The sequence below is a fragment of the Ambystoma mexicanum genome, chromosome 6q (assembly GCF_040938575.1).
Source record: "Ambystoma mexicanum isolate Mex_15411 chromosome 6q, UKY_AmexF1_1, whole genome shotgun sequence".
NCBI classification, from domain to species: Eukaryota; Metazoa; Chordata; class Amphibia; order Caudata; family Ambystomatidae; genus Ambystoma; species Ambystoma mexicanum.
The window spans coordinates 314228176-314248061 of NC_090937.1; the positions used below are offsets into that span (position 1 = coordinate 314228176).

The 19886-nt window shown below is 43.3% G+C and overlaps 1 protein-coding gene across 1 annotated transcript in view; it reads right to left on the bottom strand.

Annotated features, from left to right (window-relative positions):
* GRIN3A (glutamate ionotropic receptor NMDA type subunit 3A) overlaps positions 1–19886 on the bottom strand; it is a 1167194-nt gene that overhangs the window by 581567 nt on the left and 565741 nt on the right. The gene's annotated exons all lie outside the window — the stretch shown is intronic.

Here is a 19886-nt window from a genome sequence, read left to right on the forward strand (position 1 = left end):
CAAACAGGGCTGTGCGCTAGCCCCTTTTCTTTTTGCCTTATACATGGCTGACATAAAAGCCTCGCAGGAAAGAATACAAGCATTTCCACGGAGCTCAAAGGGACGGAACTACCTTGGGTTCTTTACGCAGATGATGTCATTTTTATTGACCAAACGGCTACAGGGCTCCAGAGACGGATAGCGGAATTCAAAAACTATTTTGACCAAAACAGAATGAAAATCAATGCAGACAAATCAATGATCCTGGTAATGCACCACCCTATGAGCCAGGAAGAAAAAGTCCCCCTTCACTTAAACAATTGAAAACCAGGTGTTGGAAATAGTGGATACTACAACATACCTCGGGGTCAGAATTGATAAAAACATCAACAAATAGGCACAATACAATTTCATCAAGGAAAGATTAGCCAATCTAACAAACCAGGGGAGAGCTCTGCACCGGAGATACAGAACTTATTCCTTGATCCCGATTATCTCCTTTTACAAACAAAAGGTCGTACCTATCCTAACCCATTGAGCTGAAACATTTCTAAATCTATCATGGGCAGTATGGGGAAACTCGAGGCCCATTTTTGGCGGAAAATCCTAAGACTTCCAAATTGCCTAAAAGTGGCAACAATTAGACATGAATTAAGACTCCCATCTATGGTCTTGATAGTCTTAGGGAAAACAATGTTCCTCTATTGCAAATGCCTACTGGATAACCCCCCAATCCCATTTGAGATTTTGACAAACTCAAGGAATAACCAGGGTGATAAATTTGTTTGTATCTGGAAACAGAAATGTCAAGATCTATTACTACAGAATAATATCTCAATAGAGACACTTAGAGACAATCCGGACAAGGCCAAGACACTTCTGCAGGAGAAGGACTGGGTTGCTATGGACTCCCAGAAGGCCCAAAACATCTACTGTCAAAACATTGTCTGGGAAAGTAAAAAATGGAATCACCCTCCCCCGTAACTTACAAGATTTCCATCACCCCACTACAGGGACCTACTGATGCGCTGCAGGCTTAATTTACTGCCGTCAAGAGAAGTGCAGTATCTAAGAAGGATGATCAAAATACAAAATGCTTGTTGTCACTTCTTTAGGATCCCTGAAGTATTTGAAACCACAAGGTTTTTGACACTCTCCTGTCCAGGATTTCTAAGACTAAGGAGTCTATATTTAAAGATCACTCCGGCCCCACTGGACAGCTCCACCGAGGATGAATGGTGGGAACACCTAATGATGGCAGATAAAGTCGGACAGACATTGGACGCCCTCAAACTGGTGAACAGATCTTCCCAGCGCAAATGGAGGGAACTGAACAGTCTAACGATGAACTGGGTAACAAGGGGCATACTTAAAGAGGCTCAGGAACGTAAACAGAATGGCAAACAGTTGTATGTTACAGGGTTGAAGTTTGGGTTTGACCATTAACACATAAAAAAAACAGACATCTGAGAACTTCTACCCCAAATCCAAATCCACAAGAGTAAGTCCATACATTCAAATGGATGGATCTTTAATCTGAGAACCTACATTCCATAATGGCACAAGGATCCGCTGGCAAATCATCCCATGCTTTTCCTTTGAATAACACCTGGTTAAACCACAGTATGACTGTGACAAATCAACTTCCGGGGTACCAGGGTTCCAAGGTTGAATATCGGTTTCTAAACCATCAATCAGCCCTACACTGTTTGGAATGGATCCAAACAGATTGACATAAGCAATGAAATTATAAACCTCCTTGTCCAATTTTGGTAACATGTACGAAATGTCAGTCTTATCTCCTAAAGGTCGTGGATCGTTGGTTAGTTGCAAGACAGCGAAAATACAATTATTACCCAATGATAAACCGAGTGTCCAGTCAAGGTTGTATACACATCTCTACTTCATTAATCACAACAGCCAGTCTAACAACACTGCAAAATACAACCCACCCTGTAAAGGAATACAGTTTCGAAGAAGGAAAATGGATGCACTCTAGATACTGACAGGAGAGTAGTCGGTCTGGTTAATAACCACAACAGTTTGTTAAGGTTTTTTGTCTTCAGTAAAATGGGGGAAAAGGGTCTTAAAGTGTCTTTAGGGGCCTTCTGAGAAGGACCAGGCAGACAGAACCACAATGTACATTTACAGGGTCGAATCAGCATTAGGAAACTTTGCAGGCTTCTGCGAAAGAGTTTGAGACAGAGGTTAGCTCCGGGTATCAGTCTTACAGATAGTTCGGTGAGCTGAGTTGGACAGATGGCTGTAGGCTGGCCTACACGGCTATTTGGGGTCAGGAAACATTATCTCAGTGCTGATCGGCAGTACTTAAGCACTGGTCGAGACGTCTTGGGTTTCATTCAGTGACTGCAGTTTGACAACAGTAAGCGTTGCATTCAGTTGTGGATCGAGGAACTCGACTGGTTCTAACATTTTCTTTAAGGCAAATGTTGGTAGATACTTGTCGAGACACTTTTCCCAGTTTCTTAAATGGGCTTGCGTCATGCTTGAAGGTGGACAGCCCAAAGCTGAGCAGTTTGTTGCAGGCCACTGCCTTGTCCTTGATTGACGGTTCAGAGACCTTCTGGTACTTCCTATCCAAGAAGATTGCTGCAAAACGTAGCAGGGCATGCTGTGTGCTTGCTGGGTACCGGTTCTGGGGTGGCTGGAGGGTCCTCTGAGTTTGTTTTCCCCTCTTTTCCCTGGGAGAAGTTTAGGTAAGGGATCTTGCTTCCCTCTTTGGATATCCTGGCCTTCCTTCAATGGCAGAGGATGTAAGCCAGACAGTACCTTCAGCCAGGGTCCAATGTTGAGTTCTTCTTTCTTACTTCTTGTGAAGTCTTCAGATGATCTGCTTAAAGATGGACTCCAGAACTCTTTTAAAGCCAAGGGGGCCACAGTGATTGGTGTAGGTTAAGCCTACCTTAGTGAACCAATCATGGGGTCCCTACCAAAAATCTTCTGTATGATTGAGATCATAACCAGAGTGCTTTGCAACAGGAAATGGTAAAGGGGTGAAACAGAAACAAAGTGTGCCCCAGAACTAATATGGCAGAACCCTTCCGACAACAGAAAGAGGTCTGTGCTCACTCCCATGTGATACTAAGTCCCACCCAACTGCCTGTCTGCTGTATTCGAAGATTCACTCTGGTTAATGGTCCTCTCTGTGTGGTTCCTGTTAAAGCGGACGGTCTCCCTTGAAGATGTTGTGAGACCAAACTGTCTGGCTCCTGCAAACCACATTCTCATAACTAGGAATGGGGTTCCCCTAGCGGGGGTGGCCTACTGCAACAAAAGCCATAGAAATGACAGCTCACTGCCATCAATATTAAGATGTGGGAACTGGCTTCTGGTTGACACAGCTACATATGAAATGTTGTGTTTGTTAAGGGTCTGTCCAAAGGATTCAACATATGAGTTGAAGAGGTGTGGCAACACAGAGGAGTCCTAGGTGGCATTGGTTTGAAAAGGGGGCAAGGAGATTAAATGTGTCCTGTCAGTAAGGAAGGATGTGTACCAGTCGAGGACGCTGCCTGAGGGTTTCATCCTGTGGGATAGGTTGTTGAGCAGATTGGAATGCTTGATGTTGTTGAAAGCTGCAGAGAGGTTAAGGAGTAATAGTAGTGCTGTGTGTCCGTTATGTTACCAATGTTGAGATTCTGTCTTAATGTTGCAAAATGAAGGTTCTGATCCCAGGTGTCTCCAAATGTGAGTACCACAGACATGTCCTCAATAAAATCATGCAAGTTTGTGGTTTCATGACTGAAGATTTCTCCATATATGACAAAAAGTGAGCAATGCATTGTCTCGTGGCAGAGCCTTTGCTCACTGAGAATAACATGTTGTAGATCCACCAGAATCTGAAAGCAGTAGCATATTATATTTCCATAAATTATATATATAAACACATCTCCATCATCTCTACCACATGATACAAAAGCATAGCATTGCACTTATCTCCCAAGTAGGAACATTGGCAGGCAAACACAATAGGGCATAACACAAAAATAGGTGCCAACAATACTGTAATGAAACTGGAATACAGAAGTGGAAGACACTGTCCAGCAGTAAATCCCCTTCCATTCAATTACTGCGGCTGGTCAATCCCATAAATACCAGAACTAAAAATAAAAATAAAAAGCTGGCATAATGTTATTTCCAGTGCCAATTCCCATCCAATAGCACCACACAGCCAGGCTGTGGCTGTATTTATGGTTCAAATAAGAAAGGTTTTTAAATTGTCATAAAAATGTTAGCACACATGAATTCCTGCAGTCATATGAAGATACACACACGCTCTTAGGTGGGAGAGGTCTGGGAATATGCCAGCCTCTACAATTTAAATACTTTTCCGATTATATTTTTACATCCACCGGACATTTAAATAAAGCAACAGTATGTGCTGTCATCGTCAGCGCAGTAGTGATTTCCTGCTGACAGTATCTTGTACATAGCACAGCTCACTCTCAGTGATGACTGTGCAGGGACCCCGTTTAAATGGACCCCCTGAACTTAGGTTCTGCCGAATATGTGCCTTGCCGGATCGGGCCGAATCAGCTCAGCATCTCTTAACCCAATGCGAGGAATTGGGATCCATCTATATGTGCATGCTGGGCAGTGTGGTCTATTCTTATGAGGCAATTATCTCAGACACTTTTTGGGACTTCTGTTTGAATACGCACTCCATCTCAGCCCAACTTGCTCTTTTTAGAGTCTGGCAGCATGTTAAAAGCCGACTTCCTGATCATAGTGCCTGATGCCTTGAATTTGTATCCTAGTTTTGTCAGGCAAAGAATTTATACCATCCAGTGTTTTGAAGGTTGTTTTTGAACGCGGCTGAACTTTGAACAACCTTTTCCATTCACACTGCACTATTTCCCTTATGAATTTAGGCTGTGCTATGAGTTGTTGTATCTGAGGCATGTGGTAAAGTTTGTAGCTTTGAAATTGAAGTTGAAATGATTTATTTTAAATGCACTATTGTTTAATATGGATTAACTGTAATTGCATTCTCAATGTATTTTTATGATTTGTAATCATTGTATTTGTATATTATGAGTGAAATTTTGTGCAAAATCCTAATATTAGGATTATATCTCAATAAAATTTTATTATTATTATTATTATTATTATAGCATAGCTCAATATGCCTCTTGAGCTAACTAAACTAAAATGGCCCAGGTTGCAGTTGCATGCGTGAGGAGCTGGGAATATGCAACTGTATGACTGGTACTGGGCACTGCCGAGAGTGTCATGCCACGGATGAGAACATTCCTAATGACTAATACTAATAAAGACATTACAGAAGGGAACCCAGGTGTTGCATTATGATTCTGCCGTATGGTGAGGATGCCCTTGCATTCATTTCTATCACAGGCGGACCCACAGTCATGACACTGCAATCTGCAATAACCCGCAGACCTTGAAATTCCATCACTGTCAATTAAATAAACCGCATTAAACACACTGCCAGCATTCACTTAATGCATCAGAGAAGGGTGGTGCTTTCCTACTGTGATTTGCAGTCAAAAATGATGGCCAATCCTCTGCCACAAAAGTCGGTATGTTCAGAGAATCAATCCCCCAGAGGTTGTGGCGCTGGGAGCGGCTATGAATGTAGACAGGCGGAGCAAAACATATCTGAATAAGAGATGCGACACAATAGAAAGATGCTGGAGATGTTTGCAGCCACATATGGATGCGTCAAGGTGTATTCTTCCATTCCTAAAAATGATGAATGAAAGTAATCTTCTGTGCCTGTAGTGGACCATTCTCCTCTCCTGTGGCCTTCGACGTCAACATGTTCAGCATCAGCCACTGCACCAACTGTGGTATTGGGACTAAGGGACACATATAATATTAGGTTTGTGGGTGGTCTTGGGGGTATTGGGTGTCACTGACCAGTGTGTTCCTTTTGTGCTGTAGTTGTTGGGAGGCAGATGAATACATCAACCGTAGCTTCTGCCCCTCCCACGCATCAATACCGCAAAGGTGAGATACGTTACTCACAGAGAAAGCGATGCCAACCTTATCCACCGCAGATACAGAAGTGTTTGGTAACAATGTGAGCTGAAGATTACACAAGCATTCACACTAACATTATAACAGTAGAAAAGCATGCACTAGACACAAAGAAAATATGCATTCCACACGAAGAACAAGAACAATAGGTAATATATGCATTTAGACATGAAGAAAATTAACATAGCATCGACAGACATGAAGAACACTAACATGACCAATTTATAAGGTGAATGCAAAATGAACGGCACGCAAATATAGTGAACACAGAAGCAAGAGTGAAGTTGGGCAGTTGTCTTATTAAAAATGGAAGTCACAGCACATCTCTCAATAAGCACATGCCTTAAAACCTCAGGAAATCTCACAAGGCTGAATACACAGAAATACTTATCCATGCAGAGCTCATACAGTGGGTAAGAACTAATGCCAAGATTAAAGGAAAATTAAGGAGGATCGGAATGATAGAGCGAAGGCACAAGATAGCGATTCCCAAGATGCAAGCAGTATACTCCCAGATTCATTTTTATAAGAACACAGACAGCCTTCGTTAACCATGTGAAACAAAACAGTAAACAAATATATTAAATGAAGAGTAACTCATTTACCTCAGTAACTGAGTAAGTCAGTAACCCTCCTCTCATCTCATCTCTCCCTCTCTTTCCCCCAAGCCAAGCCTACCCCAACACTTCCACCTACCTTCTCGGACATCCGGCCCATGAAGCGTGTGTCAGTTGAGGCTTTTGCCACCACTTTCTCTCCCCCCCTCCACCTTTGGCTGTCTCTCATCCTGATACAGCCCTGTCTCTGCTCTACTCTTCAATTTCTGATACGCTTGATGCTCTTGCCCCTGTCATGAGGATCCGTTTGAAGTCCAAAGCCAAGTGCAATTCCTGGTATGAATCTGACCTAGCTACACTTAAACGTAAGTGTAGGGCAGCTGTGAGGAAATGGAGGACTTCCTGTTCATCCTCTGACAAACTGGCCTGTCGCCTGCTACAAAGGCAATACCGACTCTCTGTCCTCACCAAGAAGAGAGTCCACATTCAAGCTCGTGTCTCTGCGGCATCTAACAACTCAGCTGAACTCTTTAAAATTTGCAAGGAGCTGGCCAACCCTGCTGCAGTCTCTACCCCTCCTGTTGCCTCCCAGGCTCTTTGCAATGCCCTTGCCTCTCACTTCATTTAAAAAACCCAGGACATCCTGTCCACCCTCTCCACCCACACTCCTCTTCTTCCCTCTCCATCTGTGCTTGCTGACCCTCCTTTACCCACCCTCCCACCATCCTTCTCGTCCTTTCCTCTTTTCACCCCTGACTAGGTTGCTAGACAAGTCCGATCTATGAAAGCCTCTTCAAAACAGGTTCATCCCTGTTCCTGTAAAACCATCAAGGACCACATTGACACCCTCGCTCCGGCCCTTGCTGATTTTTGCAACCACTCCTTTGCCTCTGGATCCTTCCCCTCCCCTCTGAAGCACTCCTTTGTGCATCCTCTTCTCAAGAAACCCACCGCTGATCCTTCTTGTACAGCTAACTATTGCCCAATTTCCATTACTCCCTTTCTTGGCAAACTCCTGGAAAAGTTTGCCATCTCTCAGCTTACCCTTCATTCCAATTATGTTGGCTGTCTCCATGACCACCAGTCTGGCTTCAGAGCTGCCAGAAGCATGGAATCTGCTGTCCTAAACATCCGTGAAGATCAGCTCACCAACCTTGGCCTTAACATTCCCTCTGTCCTCATTCTCCTCGATCTCTCTTCTGCCTTCGACACGGTCAACCATACCATCCTGCTCAACCGTCTCCGTGAAAACCTGGGTATCACTGATCAGGCTCTGGCCTGGCTGACCTCTTTCCTCTCAGATCGACCCTCCCAGGTCCAACTTGGGTCCTTCCTTTCATCAATCTTCCTCTCTACCTGTGGTGTTCCCCAGGGGTCTAACCTCTCGCCCTGGCTTTTCAACCAATACCTGGCAACTCTCGCCCACTGCATTGCCATTTCTGCTCAAATTTCCAGTGCTACGCTCATGACACTCAACTAATTTTCAGGCTGCCCTCTGCCACCTCCTCTCCCTCTCTCATCTCTGATTGCCTAACTGCCATTCAAGATTGGTGTGCCGCCAATGATCTTTGTCTGAATGCCAGCAAGACGGAGATCCTCCTCATCGGCACACCTTCACCATCCTTTCCCCTCACTCTCTGGCCGGCCTCCCTTGGCCCTCCTCCTACCCCCACCTGCGAGGCTAAGAACCTCGGGGTCATCTTTGACTCCACCCTTTCCTTCTCCGCCCACATCTCTGAGGTCTCTAAAAAGTCAGCTTTCCGACTGCACCTCATCAGAGGTACTCTGCCTTTCCTCTGCTTCCCCCAGAAGCTCATTGTATCTCAAGCTCTGGTTCTCTCTAGATTGGACTATTGTAACAGCCTCTTTCTAAATCTACCTGCCTCTACTCTCTGCCCTCTGCAACTAATCCAGAACAGGACTGCGAGACTTGTCCTTGGCCTCAAGCCCTGGGATCGTATCTCTCCAGCTCTGAAATCTCTCCACTGGCTCCCAGTGGATGCAAGGATTAAATTCAAAACCCTCTGCATTGTCCACAAGGCTTTCTGGGGCCTGGGTCCAAAATAACTTCAGCTATCCCTCCGCAAATACCTCCCCTCTCGAGCTCTTCACTCCTTTACTTCCAACTCACTCAGGGTCAGTCGTTTTTCTAAGAAACGAGCTGGGGGTAGATCTCTGTTTTCGGCTGGGTCCTCCCACTGGAACAGCCTCCCTGCCACTCTAAAACTTGAGGAGAACCATGTCCCGTTCCGGAAGCACCTCAAAATCTTCCTCTTTTCTTCTGCCTTTGCTCCCCCTCTCCCCTGCTGATCTGTTCTCTCTTGGCACCGTGCACCTGGCCACCCTCTGTCTTTTGGGCCCAGGTACCTGCTCATCCTGCCACCCTCCCGCACTGCCTCCGGGCCACCCCTTGCACTGGGGTCTGTATCTGTACCCATACAGCTCCCCCTTTTTCTTCCTGCACTTATCGGACCTACCCTGTCTGCTGCCTTAAACCTAGCACTTGCAAATTGCTGGCTGCATTACCACTGTTTTTTGCCTTTATTATTTATTTATTGTTATTTATCTGTTTCTCATCTGCTTCGTACTTTCCACCTCTCCCCTTCCATGCACTTTTCCCCTCCCCCCTCTCCCTTTCACTTTCGCGTTCTCAATGTCAATGGGCCTAGTAAGATCGCTGTTTTGTTCTCCCCTGTTCCCCTCCCTTGCCTTGTCGCGCTCTGAAACACTTGTGTTCGAGTGCGATAGAAATAAAATATCAATCAATCAAAAAAAACTCAGTTGTGTCCCCAGTGGTAATAGAACACAAAACACAAATGAATTTGAGCTGAAATCTCATAAAAAAATAGGTAAATCTATTCCAAACATGTCCCCATCGCAGATGACCCATAATTGGGGAAAAATGGCCATTCATTAGAAGCAAACACAGATAGAACACCTGCCGTACTCCCTAAATGCACACGTAGACATGAGGCGCCACACAATCCCAAGTACAAAGGCTTTTCCTGGTGTCATGGCCTGAGAATGAGGGATGTTGTCCATCATTACAAACCAGGCGGTAAATTCCCTACTTTACCACCATGGTGTAAACTCTGTTTACACCATGGTGGATGGCGGATTTACCGCCCCATTCCAAGGAGTGGGGCGGTAAAACCCCATTCCCCATTTACCCTTCCCCATTCCCATTTTTGCCCCATAGGGCATAATGGGAGTGGGGAAGGCGATAATTACGGCACCGTAAATTACGGTGCCGTAATTAGCACCAAGGCGGGTTAGCGCCTTGCATTTTAACGCCTGCTAAAAGCAGGCGTTAAAATGGTAATCAGGCGTTAAGGGTTAACGGCGCCGACAGCGCCGTTAAACCCTTAACGCCTGGGTTGTAATGAGGCCCGTTAACTTTTAATTGAAGGAAGAATGTTCCATGGGCTTCTGTCCCCCAACTCTATGCCTGGCTCCTATCCTGATGACCTGCCAAGTGTCCAAGGTTTGTAAGCAATGTTCCAACATATCAAAATCCTTAGAGACATGCCGCCGGCCAAGTAGTATGCCAACCAACCCCTTGCTTTGAAGATAATGGAGTTTAACCTTTATCAACATAGGGGTGGTCCCAGGTGAAGCCATGAGATATGTATGTCCCAATTAACTGTTTAACCAGTATGTAATCTATATGTAGTCAATCAAACCCATTAACCTATCCCCAGTCCCCATAGGTTTTATTAAACTGATATTATGTTATAAAATCATTGATGACACTTTTGTGGAATCTAAGCAACAGTTTTTGATAAGTATGGCGAGAGCAATGAGGTTTCTTCACTAGTATTCTGTCCAAGCCTGGTTTCAATCCAAATGAAGTTTGGTTTTGCCGTGCACTTTGTCTACCTCTATCAATCAATTTGGTTTGGATTGATTCTGTTTCCTCTGAGCCTACCCGGGATCTGTGTGAAATATTAAGATAACATTTTGAAATGACATGGCACATGTTTGTGCAAAACTGAAGGAGTGGAAATATTACCATATTTGAAGAGGAACAGAATTCTAACATGCAGGGGCCTAATAGGATAACGTTCTGCCACCCATCCTGCTTTGTCTATTGTGAGGGATGATCATGGGTTTGGTGGAGCATTATCTGAGGCTTTTCTTTGGCTCATAAGATTTGGGACTGTTGCTGACTCATGGGGTACTCTGTCCATTATATGCTCTATAGACAATTCAGAGGATGCAAAGGACCGAATTTGTATGTCTCCTGGGGGACTTAAAGTGGTGTAAGAATCTGGCATAAAAGGTGTTACAGATTATTTACCAACACTTGTAGCTCTGCTTGGGGATTGTCAATGTTTTTGCAATCATAGGAGAGGAAAGTAATGGCATTACCATCTGGTCTGCCTTTCCCGCTTTGCCTGCAACTTTCGAGTTTAATTTTCATTGTGAACACTACTTACCATGCACAAATAAATTCTGCCTGACATGTGAGCACGTCGAGCAGTATTTACTTGTAATTGTACATGCTCCCTGCCATGCAAACAGCATGTAATTGTACATGCTGCCTGCCATGTAAACAGTTCGCCGGAAGGTTATGGTAGCTGGGGTCAAGAACCTAGATGTGCCAATGACAAAAAAAAGAGTTTGAAAATGAAGAGTAACATTAATGGAAGGCCATACTCCAGGCTTTTACGCCTCCAATTCATGCTACGTTCAAATCCAATCCTAGCTGCTATGTTTTCACTTCATAGTACAATTGTCCAGAAGTGCATGGAGATGATGAAAGTGCAAACAAGTACACACAAAGACAATCCCCTCTGTGCAATGTAGGTGTTTTAGAAAATGTGGCCTGTGATGAAGTCACATTTTGAAGCCCTCAAGGGAGAACAAATATCAGTCACAGGAAACAAAACACTAATGTACAGATAACACACATTGAGTCCTGGAACGAAGTATGGTCACTATAACGTGTAAGGCAGGGAAATCTGGATAAAGCCAAGGAAAAGATTCCAGGATCGAACACTTGCTGGTGAGTCCCTTCAAGGAAGGCATTCACCGGACCCTTTCTGGAAACTGTAGTTGAAAATGGAACGAACGTCCCAGGACCATAGATACCTTACCCACGATTACTGCCATCTAGATGGGAAAATAGAAAGACCCAAGAAAGATGGGTGGAGCTCTGATAGAGGAGGCGAGCCCCGATTGCTACCAAAATCCCTAGGAATTCATGTCCCTTCAGGGCAGGAACATGGAAGCCTTGTTGCAGGTGGGATGATGAGTTGGGAACCCAATGTTCGTTATTTAGGCACAAATTAGTGACTATGGTGTTCTTTAATTAGTTTACCAAAGGTTATTGGGAAGAGTGCCAAAATGAGGATATGCGGAGCACAACCACCAAGGGGGGCATCCTTCAAGCAGAACATTACCACTGAAAAGCCAAAGTCCTGTCACAACAAATCCCAGAGTAATGAAGAATTAACTCATTGATGTGACTCTGAGGGAACACAATGCAAAAGGAAAAAAAAATGGTGTAAACCCTAGAGAGACATAAGAAGTGAACTGAAGTCAGAGGGAGACACTGTCACAGATGGGGACTGAAAGAGAATGACACAGATAGGAGGCAGGAAGAGAGCTCCAGAGCGGGACAGGGATGGACAAGCTCAAAGAAGGTACAGGAAGAGTATTTCCACAACAGCCTGAAAGACATAACCCTCTGGTGGGACTAAAATCATTACCTCTAAGAAGGGATAGGAAGAGTATTTCTGAGGGTGGAAGATTGTGGGACAAACTCTATTCAGCTGCACATGGAAAAATTATGGACTGCTGTTTGGGTAGGTGAACGAAGGCTTCCCAACAGCCTATGATTAAGTAACACATTCACATGGATTGGGGTGTACACTTTTCTTAAATTTCTGATAGGGACCAAAAGAAACAATCCCTAAGAGGAGAAAGGATGAAAGCTCCAGAGGGGGACTGAAGGAAATGACCCCAAAGAGGAAATATAACTAGAGATCCAGTGCAGGACTATGGGTGTAAATGGAAAGAAACCTGGGAGGGGGGCTAGTAAGTGACATACGTCAGAGGTGGACAGGATTTACCACAGGGGGCGAAACAAAAGACAGCAACCCAGAGATGATAAAGTACAGAAAGTGAAGTGGAGAGAGGAGACGACAATAAATAATACCAGTGAGGAGATGCGAAGAGTATGCCAAGGAGGGAACCAGAAAAGATACCCATTGAAAAAGGTAAAGAATGAACCCAAAGAGGGGATCAAAGGAAACAACTCAAGAGTCTGAGCAGTATCTTGTATCAGTAAGCAATCACATCTGGCAATCATTTCCAATAAAACAAATTAATGTACTTCTAATATTAAATGGGTGTGCACAAGATGTATTTTCTTAGCAAGATAATTACTGGATTTCACCTAATAGATATTACATGTTGAGATGTTTTGACTTAAAGAGTTTGCACTCAGATGTGGGTTCTATGGCTCAGCATTGCAATCTCCATTGTTTTGCCTATGTCAATAATAATTGATTTTTGGAAGGTTTTGAAAGGAACACAATTGTCTTTGGTGTGACCCACACAATCCAACCTCCATGATCACAGCTCAGCACTGAACCCTGTTTGTTTTTAGGTTGGTTGTTCTTAACCTATTCGAATTTACTTACCTCTATGGGTGTTAGTGTCCTGTTGTCCAACTGTACATGGCTTATAGAGCTAAACAGCTATTTTCACAAATTGTACAAATGTCTGCTGGTCATAAATATGACTGATAAGACTGAATATCCACTTGGATCAATTATGGCTGAAATCAGCAAGATTATGTTTGCTCCATAAAATGTGTTAGGCTACTGTGAATTTTATTTGTAACAAAGTTTCTCAGGAATTATAGCATTCCTTTGGGCCATTCTAGGAAAGAAATATAGCTGGCATGGTCGGAAAATCCACATGAAGGGTGCAAGTAAAAAAAAAATGATTCCTGATCTTGATATTATGGATGTGTGGAGCATGAAGAATACACTCAGCAGAAAATACACCCACTCCTTGGCTGCCCACAAATCATCTTCTAGAAAAGGTGTCCATTATCTCAGTTCATACAATTGGCAAACCCTCATGACTGTTCAAGCAAGAGATCAATGTCTTTCATCAACACAGACAGTTATTTTTTGTGAAAATCCATTTTAATGTACCGAAAGGGCTTTTGACTAAATTGAGTAGTAAAGCAGACGTTTTTATGAAGCGGTGAGTGCATGCAAATAGGATAAGATGTCTTATGGAACTCCAAACTCACTTCTACCTCTTGATGACGTAGTTTTGGTGATTTCTTTGGTTGCAGAAAACACTTTTGATCGAGTTAGCTAGATGGTTATGTTATCTGGGGCCAATAACCTAGATGTGCCAATGACAAAAAAGTGCTAGATGCTTTTAGAAGAAATAAAAAAAATAAAAATCACCATGTATAGATGGGTTCACTTTTGATATTTTTCTGAAATTGTACAGAATTATTATGCTCAAAATGTCTAGTAAATATAGTGTTATGTGAAGCATTAGTGAAAGTACTGTATTGCCTCCAGGAAGTGTGTTTTCTCAGATGAACATTATCCCCGTTCCTCTTAAAATTTTAAATTCTGCTATACATAATAGGGCTGATATCCAGGAAAAAGAGAAATCCTGTTCTGCAGAAAGAAAGCCCTTTTCCCTCAATGCACCCCTCCCCCGCTGCATCCTCCGCAGTCAAAAACCTGGGTTGTACGATGGGCACTGACCTGACTCTATCACAACACACTGGTCCTCATTACGAGGAATGCGGTAGAGGGGTAACGGCGCCGGTAGAGCTGCTGGCGCCGTTAACCCTCTACCGCCTCATTACGAGGTCTGCTCGTGGGTCCCGCTAAGGACGCCTGGTGACCCGCGAGCAGACCAGGATGCTAACAACGGGCCTGTCATTAACAGGCCCGTTGTTAGCATACTCCCCATTCCAATTGAGCCCTGTGGGGGCTCAAATGGGAATGGGGATGTACCGGGTCCGGGTTGCTGGTAAAGGGAATTACTGTGCCCTCTAAGGTCGGAATGGCCTGGTATTTCCCCATTCCAGGAACCCGGACCCAGTACCGGGTATGGGGTTAGCCATGCCGGCATGGCTACCTCCATACTTGTAATCAGGCCCACTGTGTCTAAATCCTCTTACCTACACCTCTGCATACTCAGATGGATCTTCCCTTACCTGTCCTACCCCCACAGAGTGACTGCAATCATGTCCATTGTCCTCTCACGACTAGACTAAACCAGGTCTTTCTACCTGGGCGCCCCTGCTTATCAACTCAGAAAGTTCCAAAGGGTCCACAACTCCACAGCTAGGCTTCTCCTCACCCTTGGTCCCGGAGAGCAGATTACCCCAACCCTCTGTGTCCTCATTTGGCTTGTGGTTAGATGATGGGTCGCTTTCAAAGCCACGTGCATCATTCACTGAGCCCTACATGAGATAGGCCCAAAATACCTTCAAAAGAAAATTACCCACAACCATCCTAAAATAAACCTGCGTTCAGGCTCTGCTCTCCTCCTGTTGATCTCCTCTTTCAAATCAACCAGAATCGGTGGCTCCACCTTCTCTGTCCAAGTCCCCACTATCCGGAATTCCATGCATTTTAGCATCCAACGCATAGAGAACCACTTGGCCTTCTGGCGGGCCCTTTAGTCATGGCTATTCCCCGGGCACTCTGGCTAACCCTGTCCTCCTGAGCTAGCTATTCACCCTAGAATCACTGGGGACAGCATGAACTACCATACATTCACTAAGGATGGTAAGAATTAAGAATTAACACGCCTACAAATATCAAGTAGAACAAACGAGGGAGCTCATACCGCAGATACAAATCCAAGAAGCCAGCAACAGTAAACGGGTTTGTACCTCACTCCATACTTATGGAAATTAGCCAAAGTCAAGGCCACTCACCCACACACATCTGCAACCATTGGAACCATTTGATCTTTAGTATGAAACCCTCAAACCTCTGCTGTAGAGAATATTCAGAGAATTAAGGTCATTACAAGTGTGGTGTTCTAGGCCCACCTATAGACTAAAATCAATTTAATTATCACCATCCAATTTTGCTGATTTTATTTTTATAGAGACTTATTTCTGAGATGTTTAAGGCACCATGACACACTGGTAATGACAGCTTGCCCCATGAAAGGAGAGGTGTCTTGCTATCACTACAGAAGAATCTAGCATTGAGATTGTTTCATCTATGCCATGCCATCTATGAATTATTTATGGGCAGTGCATCTTAACAGATGTGCTAGAATAGGGATCGTGAAACATTCTTGTCCCAAAGACTCAGGTTCATTTAGTTCCATCTATCAACGTCAAAACTGATTTGATCTAACAAAGTGTCAAGTGCCTTTGTCTTAACAAACAGCCATTTATATTTGTATTGATGACATCTCATAATAAAATTTAAAAAGAAAATATTGGTCCATTTTAGCTTTTAACCAGTTTTATAAAGTATTTTTCTATTACCCTTAATACTACTACTAAAGTCCCCAGGGCACTCTTTATAATACTGTAGTGTCCTCAACCTTCAGTAGTGCACTTATATCATCATCATCATTTGTATAGCTCCTTTCATCATTGGTATGGTCCCAACATGCTGTAGGGTGAACGTCCTCAAGGGATTTGTCAGAGGAGTCAGGACTTTAGAATGTGTGTGTACATTTTAGCCAAAGTGATGTTGGGAAGAAGTGGCCAGGTTCCTACTAGTTAACCATGTCTATCAGGCATGTGGATGTGTGCTTTGAAAATTATAAGAGAGTGAGCAAGAGTAGTAGAAATAGAAGTAAATGATGTGTCCAGCTAGACCACATTTTTGTCATGGGGGATAGCTGCATTCTGACGGCAGAAGTGTTGTGCAATATGTCATTGGGAAAAGACAAACATAAATTGCTCTTAGTTAAGACAAAGGAACTTTGACACGGTGTTAGATCAAATCAATTTTGATGTTGATAGATGGAACGAAATGAATGACCTCAATTCTCTGAATATTCCCTACACCAGAATTGACTAGAAAAACAAAACAACACTTTATGGCCTATTGCTCATGATAGATATTGCTGGAAGTCTTTGAGCCTCATTATGACTTTTCCGGTCCAGAAACAAGGAGGCCAGAAAGCTTACCGACATCATTGTTTCCAGACCAGAAAATTACAAGCTCTGCACTGCCCTGCCGGGCACATTGCCCACAGTAGGCAGACTCTTCACGGAAGCGACAGCACCGTTAGCAACTGTGCCAGTGCTTCCATCCCTCCACTCCCATAGTGTCCTATGGCACTCTATTGGAATGGGGAGTTACGAAATCCGGCGCCTGACTTCCCGCGCCACTGGTACTTGTAAAGTCCCACTGGTGCCAGTAAAATGTTACGAGTCCAGCGGCAAACCAGCAGTAGCACCGACAGGGTTACCGCCAGACTCGTAATGAGGCCCAACAGAAGTAAATCCCTATATTTATTTGCCCATCACAATCTTACCCAACCCTGTTATTAAGCTTACAAGTATAGTAAATAAATGGCTTTAGAGGAAAAGTTTGAGGGTTTCATACTAAAAACCAAATCTATTTTGTTCAAAGCATGAAGACGTTTAGCAAGCAATTGGAGGGCATGCTATCATATAAAGGATCAGAAAGATTGCATATGTTTCTACAGGCATATTAAAAACATATTTCTAGAGAGGATGCATGTCGTTTGATGTCCCGCCACCAAATAACAAGCTCACTAAATTCAATACATGCCATTCAGGAAGAACTGCAATCACATTTTAGTTTACTATGAATTAGTGGTGAATAAATATCCAGTTCAAAGTCAGTGTGGATCTGCTTGTAGTGGTCAAAAAAGTCTGACACATGTCTGGGGATGCTTGTGGTCTCGTGCAGAAGGGATGCGACCAAGCAGTTCGGCCTGCCCCTTCTGGGGTGGGACCAAGCCTGATTTGCATACAGTCTTTTCTCTTTTGTAATGACTTGGCAGGTCTGGAGGGTTTCCATCCTAATGCCAGAGGTTAGGATTAATTCCAAACCTCCCAGCCATCACCCCTTTGTTTTATTGTAGTGGTGTACTGTCCTTAAGTGTAGGACCAGACTGATATGCTAATGGTTTGTCGCCTCTGATGCAGCACCAGTGACATACAATGTGATTGGAGACCCTCCTGAGTGGGAATGATCCCATCCTTAGTCATTCTCAGTAGAGGGGGTCTCACAAAGTTGTCAATAATTTGAAACTTGTTTGATTGACCTGGTGAACCTTGATAATCCTAATAAGCTATCATTTTGTAATGGGTATGATCTATGAACATATTGGGAGTTGGCCAGAATGCACTAAAATGCATTGTGACCCTAGTTTGAATGAGTGTCAGATATCTGACTGTAAAGGTCAGTGATGTGACACTTACAACTTAGAATCTGCAAACATCTGCTTTATTTTTTGGTGTAGTTTCCTTTTTGTTCACTGTTCAAGTGATTCAGTACTTACAGCCAGCCCCCCACCTTTATTTCTTTTTGCCTCCATTATGCTCTGCATCCCCTGTATTCCGGCCTCTTCTGAATATTTGTTTTCCTATAATGGGATTTTATGATGTAATCTTAGATATACCTGTTTGCATTGTATGCATGAATAAATGCTGAATATAAAGTATATATAATACTTTAAGTATACAAATATAAAGCAAAGCATATGACTTCACATATTGTGCATTCGTTCATACGTGAGATTTTAGCTTTTCATTGTATGTATTCCTTTTAACTTCTTCATACAACTGCAGATCTACCAATGTTGTATACCTGATCTAATGCAAAAAAATGCATGCAAGGAAAGGATGTAGGTGAGCCTACAAGAAGCTTTGTGAAAAAATGCACCTGCATTGACACACCACCTCGAACCATAAAACAGAAAAACGAGTGTGTCGACACTTATCACAGAATGAGCACTCATTGCAGGATTTCTCGGTAATGGTTTTGAAAGGTGACTTCATAAATACCACACACAGAAAGACGTGGCATCTCAAGTACCTTAAGAGGCTTGGCTTTACCTGAAAAGCAGGGGACATAGTTATGTTTTTTCACAAACTATGGCTATCTTTTAGACCAAGTACATTAATGCAATGATATCAACAAAGACAGACAACCGCCCTCTAGTACCATCTCTCACCGACAGCTGCTGCGCACTAACGTTCCACATCTCATGGGTGAGGACACAGACAACAGTATTCTTCAGTATTTATCCTCAAATGGGTGTCATCCATTGCTGAGCATGAGAAACACAGAGATAACAATAGACACTGCACTGTTAAAAAATGGGTAGTGTGCTTTGCATTTGCCATTTGCCTTTGCCATTCTGTAGACAAGACAGGAAGGCATTGTCTTGTCAAGCTTGAGGCCTAGTGAGGTAACACTGGAGATGCAGCAGCTTAACCTCCAGAGCATATTTTGTAGTGCCACTTACTGGGTACAGCCAGTACACCCAGTACGGGCCAGATTTACCAGCAGGTCAGGGATGCCTTATGTTTCTCCGGTACAGTAAAAATGCCTGTGCCAGAATTACCAGCAATTGTACTGCCATTTTAATCATACCAGGGAAACTGTAATGAGGGCCAATGTGCTTTTAAACCTTGTACTTCAATATGCAATTTAAAAAAAAAATAACCACAGTAATTTGGGGAAATTGCCATGTCCCACTTTATGACTGCCTGGGCCTGATGTTTGATAACATATTACATTCAACAGTTACATGTGAAAACTATTTTTTTTCAAATGCAACTCTCAGCGACAAATGTGAACGGCGTTCAAACCATTATATGTTCCCTGCTTCTAGAAGTCTTCATGATCCTTTATATAAGACAGTAATGCCAGACCTATATTCCATGCATACTGTTTTTTCAGCCAATGAAGTGCAAATGCTCATTTTTTTCCTTCGTTTTGAGAATGACCTATGCTGTGGCTCTCCTTTATTAATCACACCACTCTGCACCATCTGATGGAGAAGGCTGTGCGACTTCAAAAGCTAATGCATAGGTCCACACATATTTTCACTTAGTTCAATAAATCGGATCTCAACGTGCATCTTCTGTGTTCTTCGACAATAGAAGGTCTGCTTGGAAAAGGAAATATATATTTTGGCATGTAGAATTATTTCACATGCATTTTGGATGATCAATTGCTTTCAATGAATTACAGAAGGGTCTCAAGAAGCAGACAATACAAATGAATTAAGACTTTTGACCAGTGTACATTTAATATTTCGCCAACACTTGAATTGATTGTTTCTTTGGAGACAGTATTTATGCACTGGATTGTTATTTAT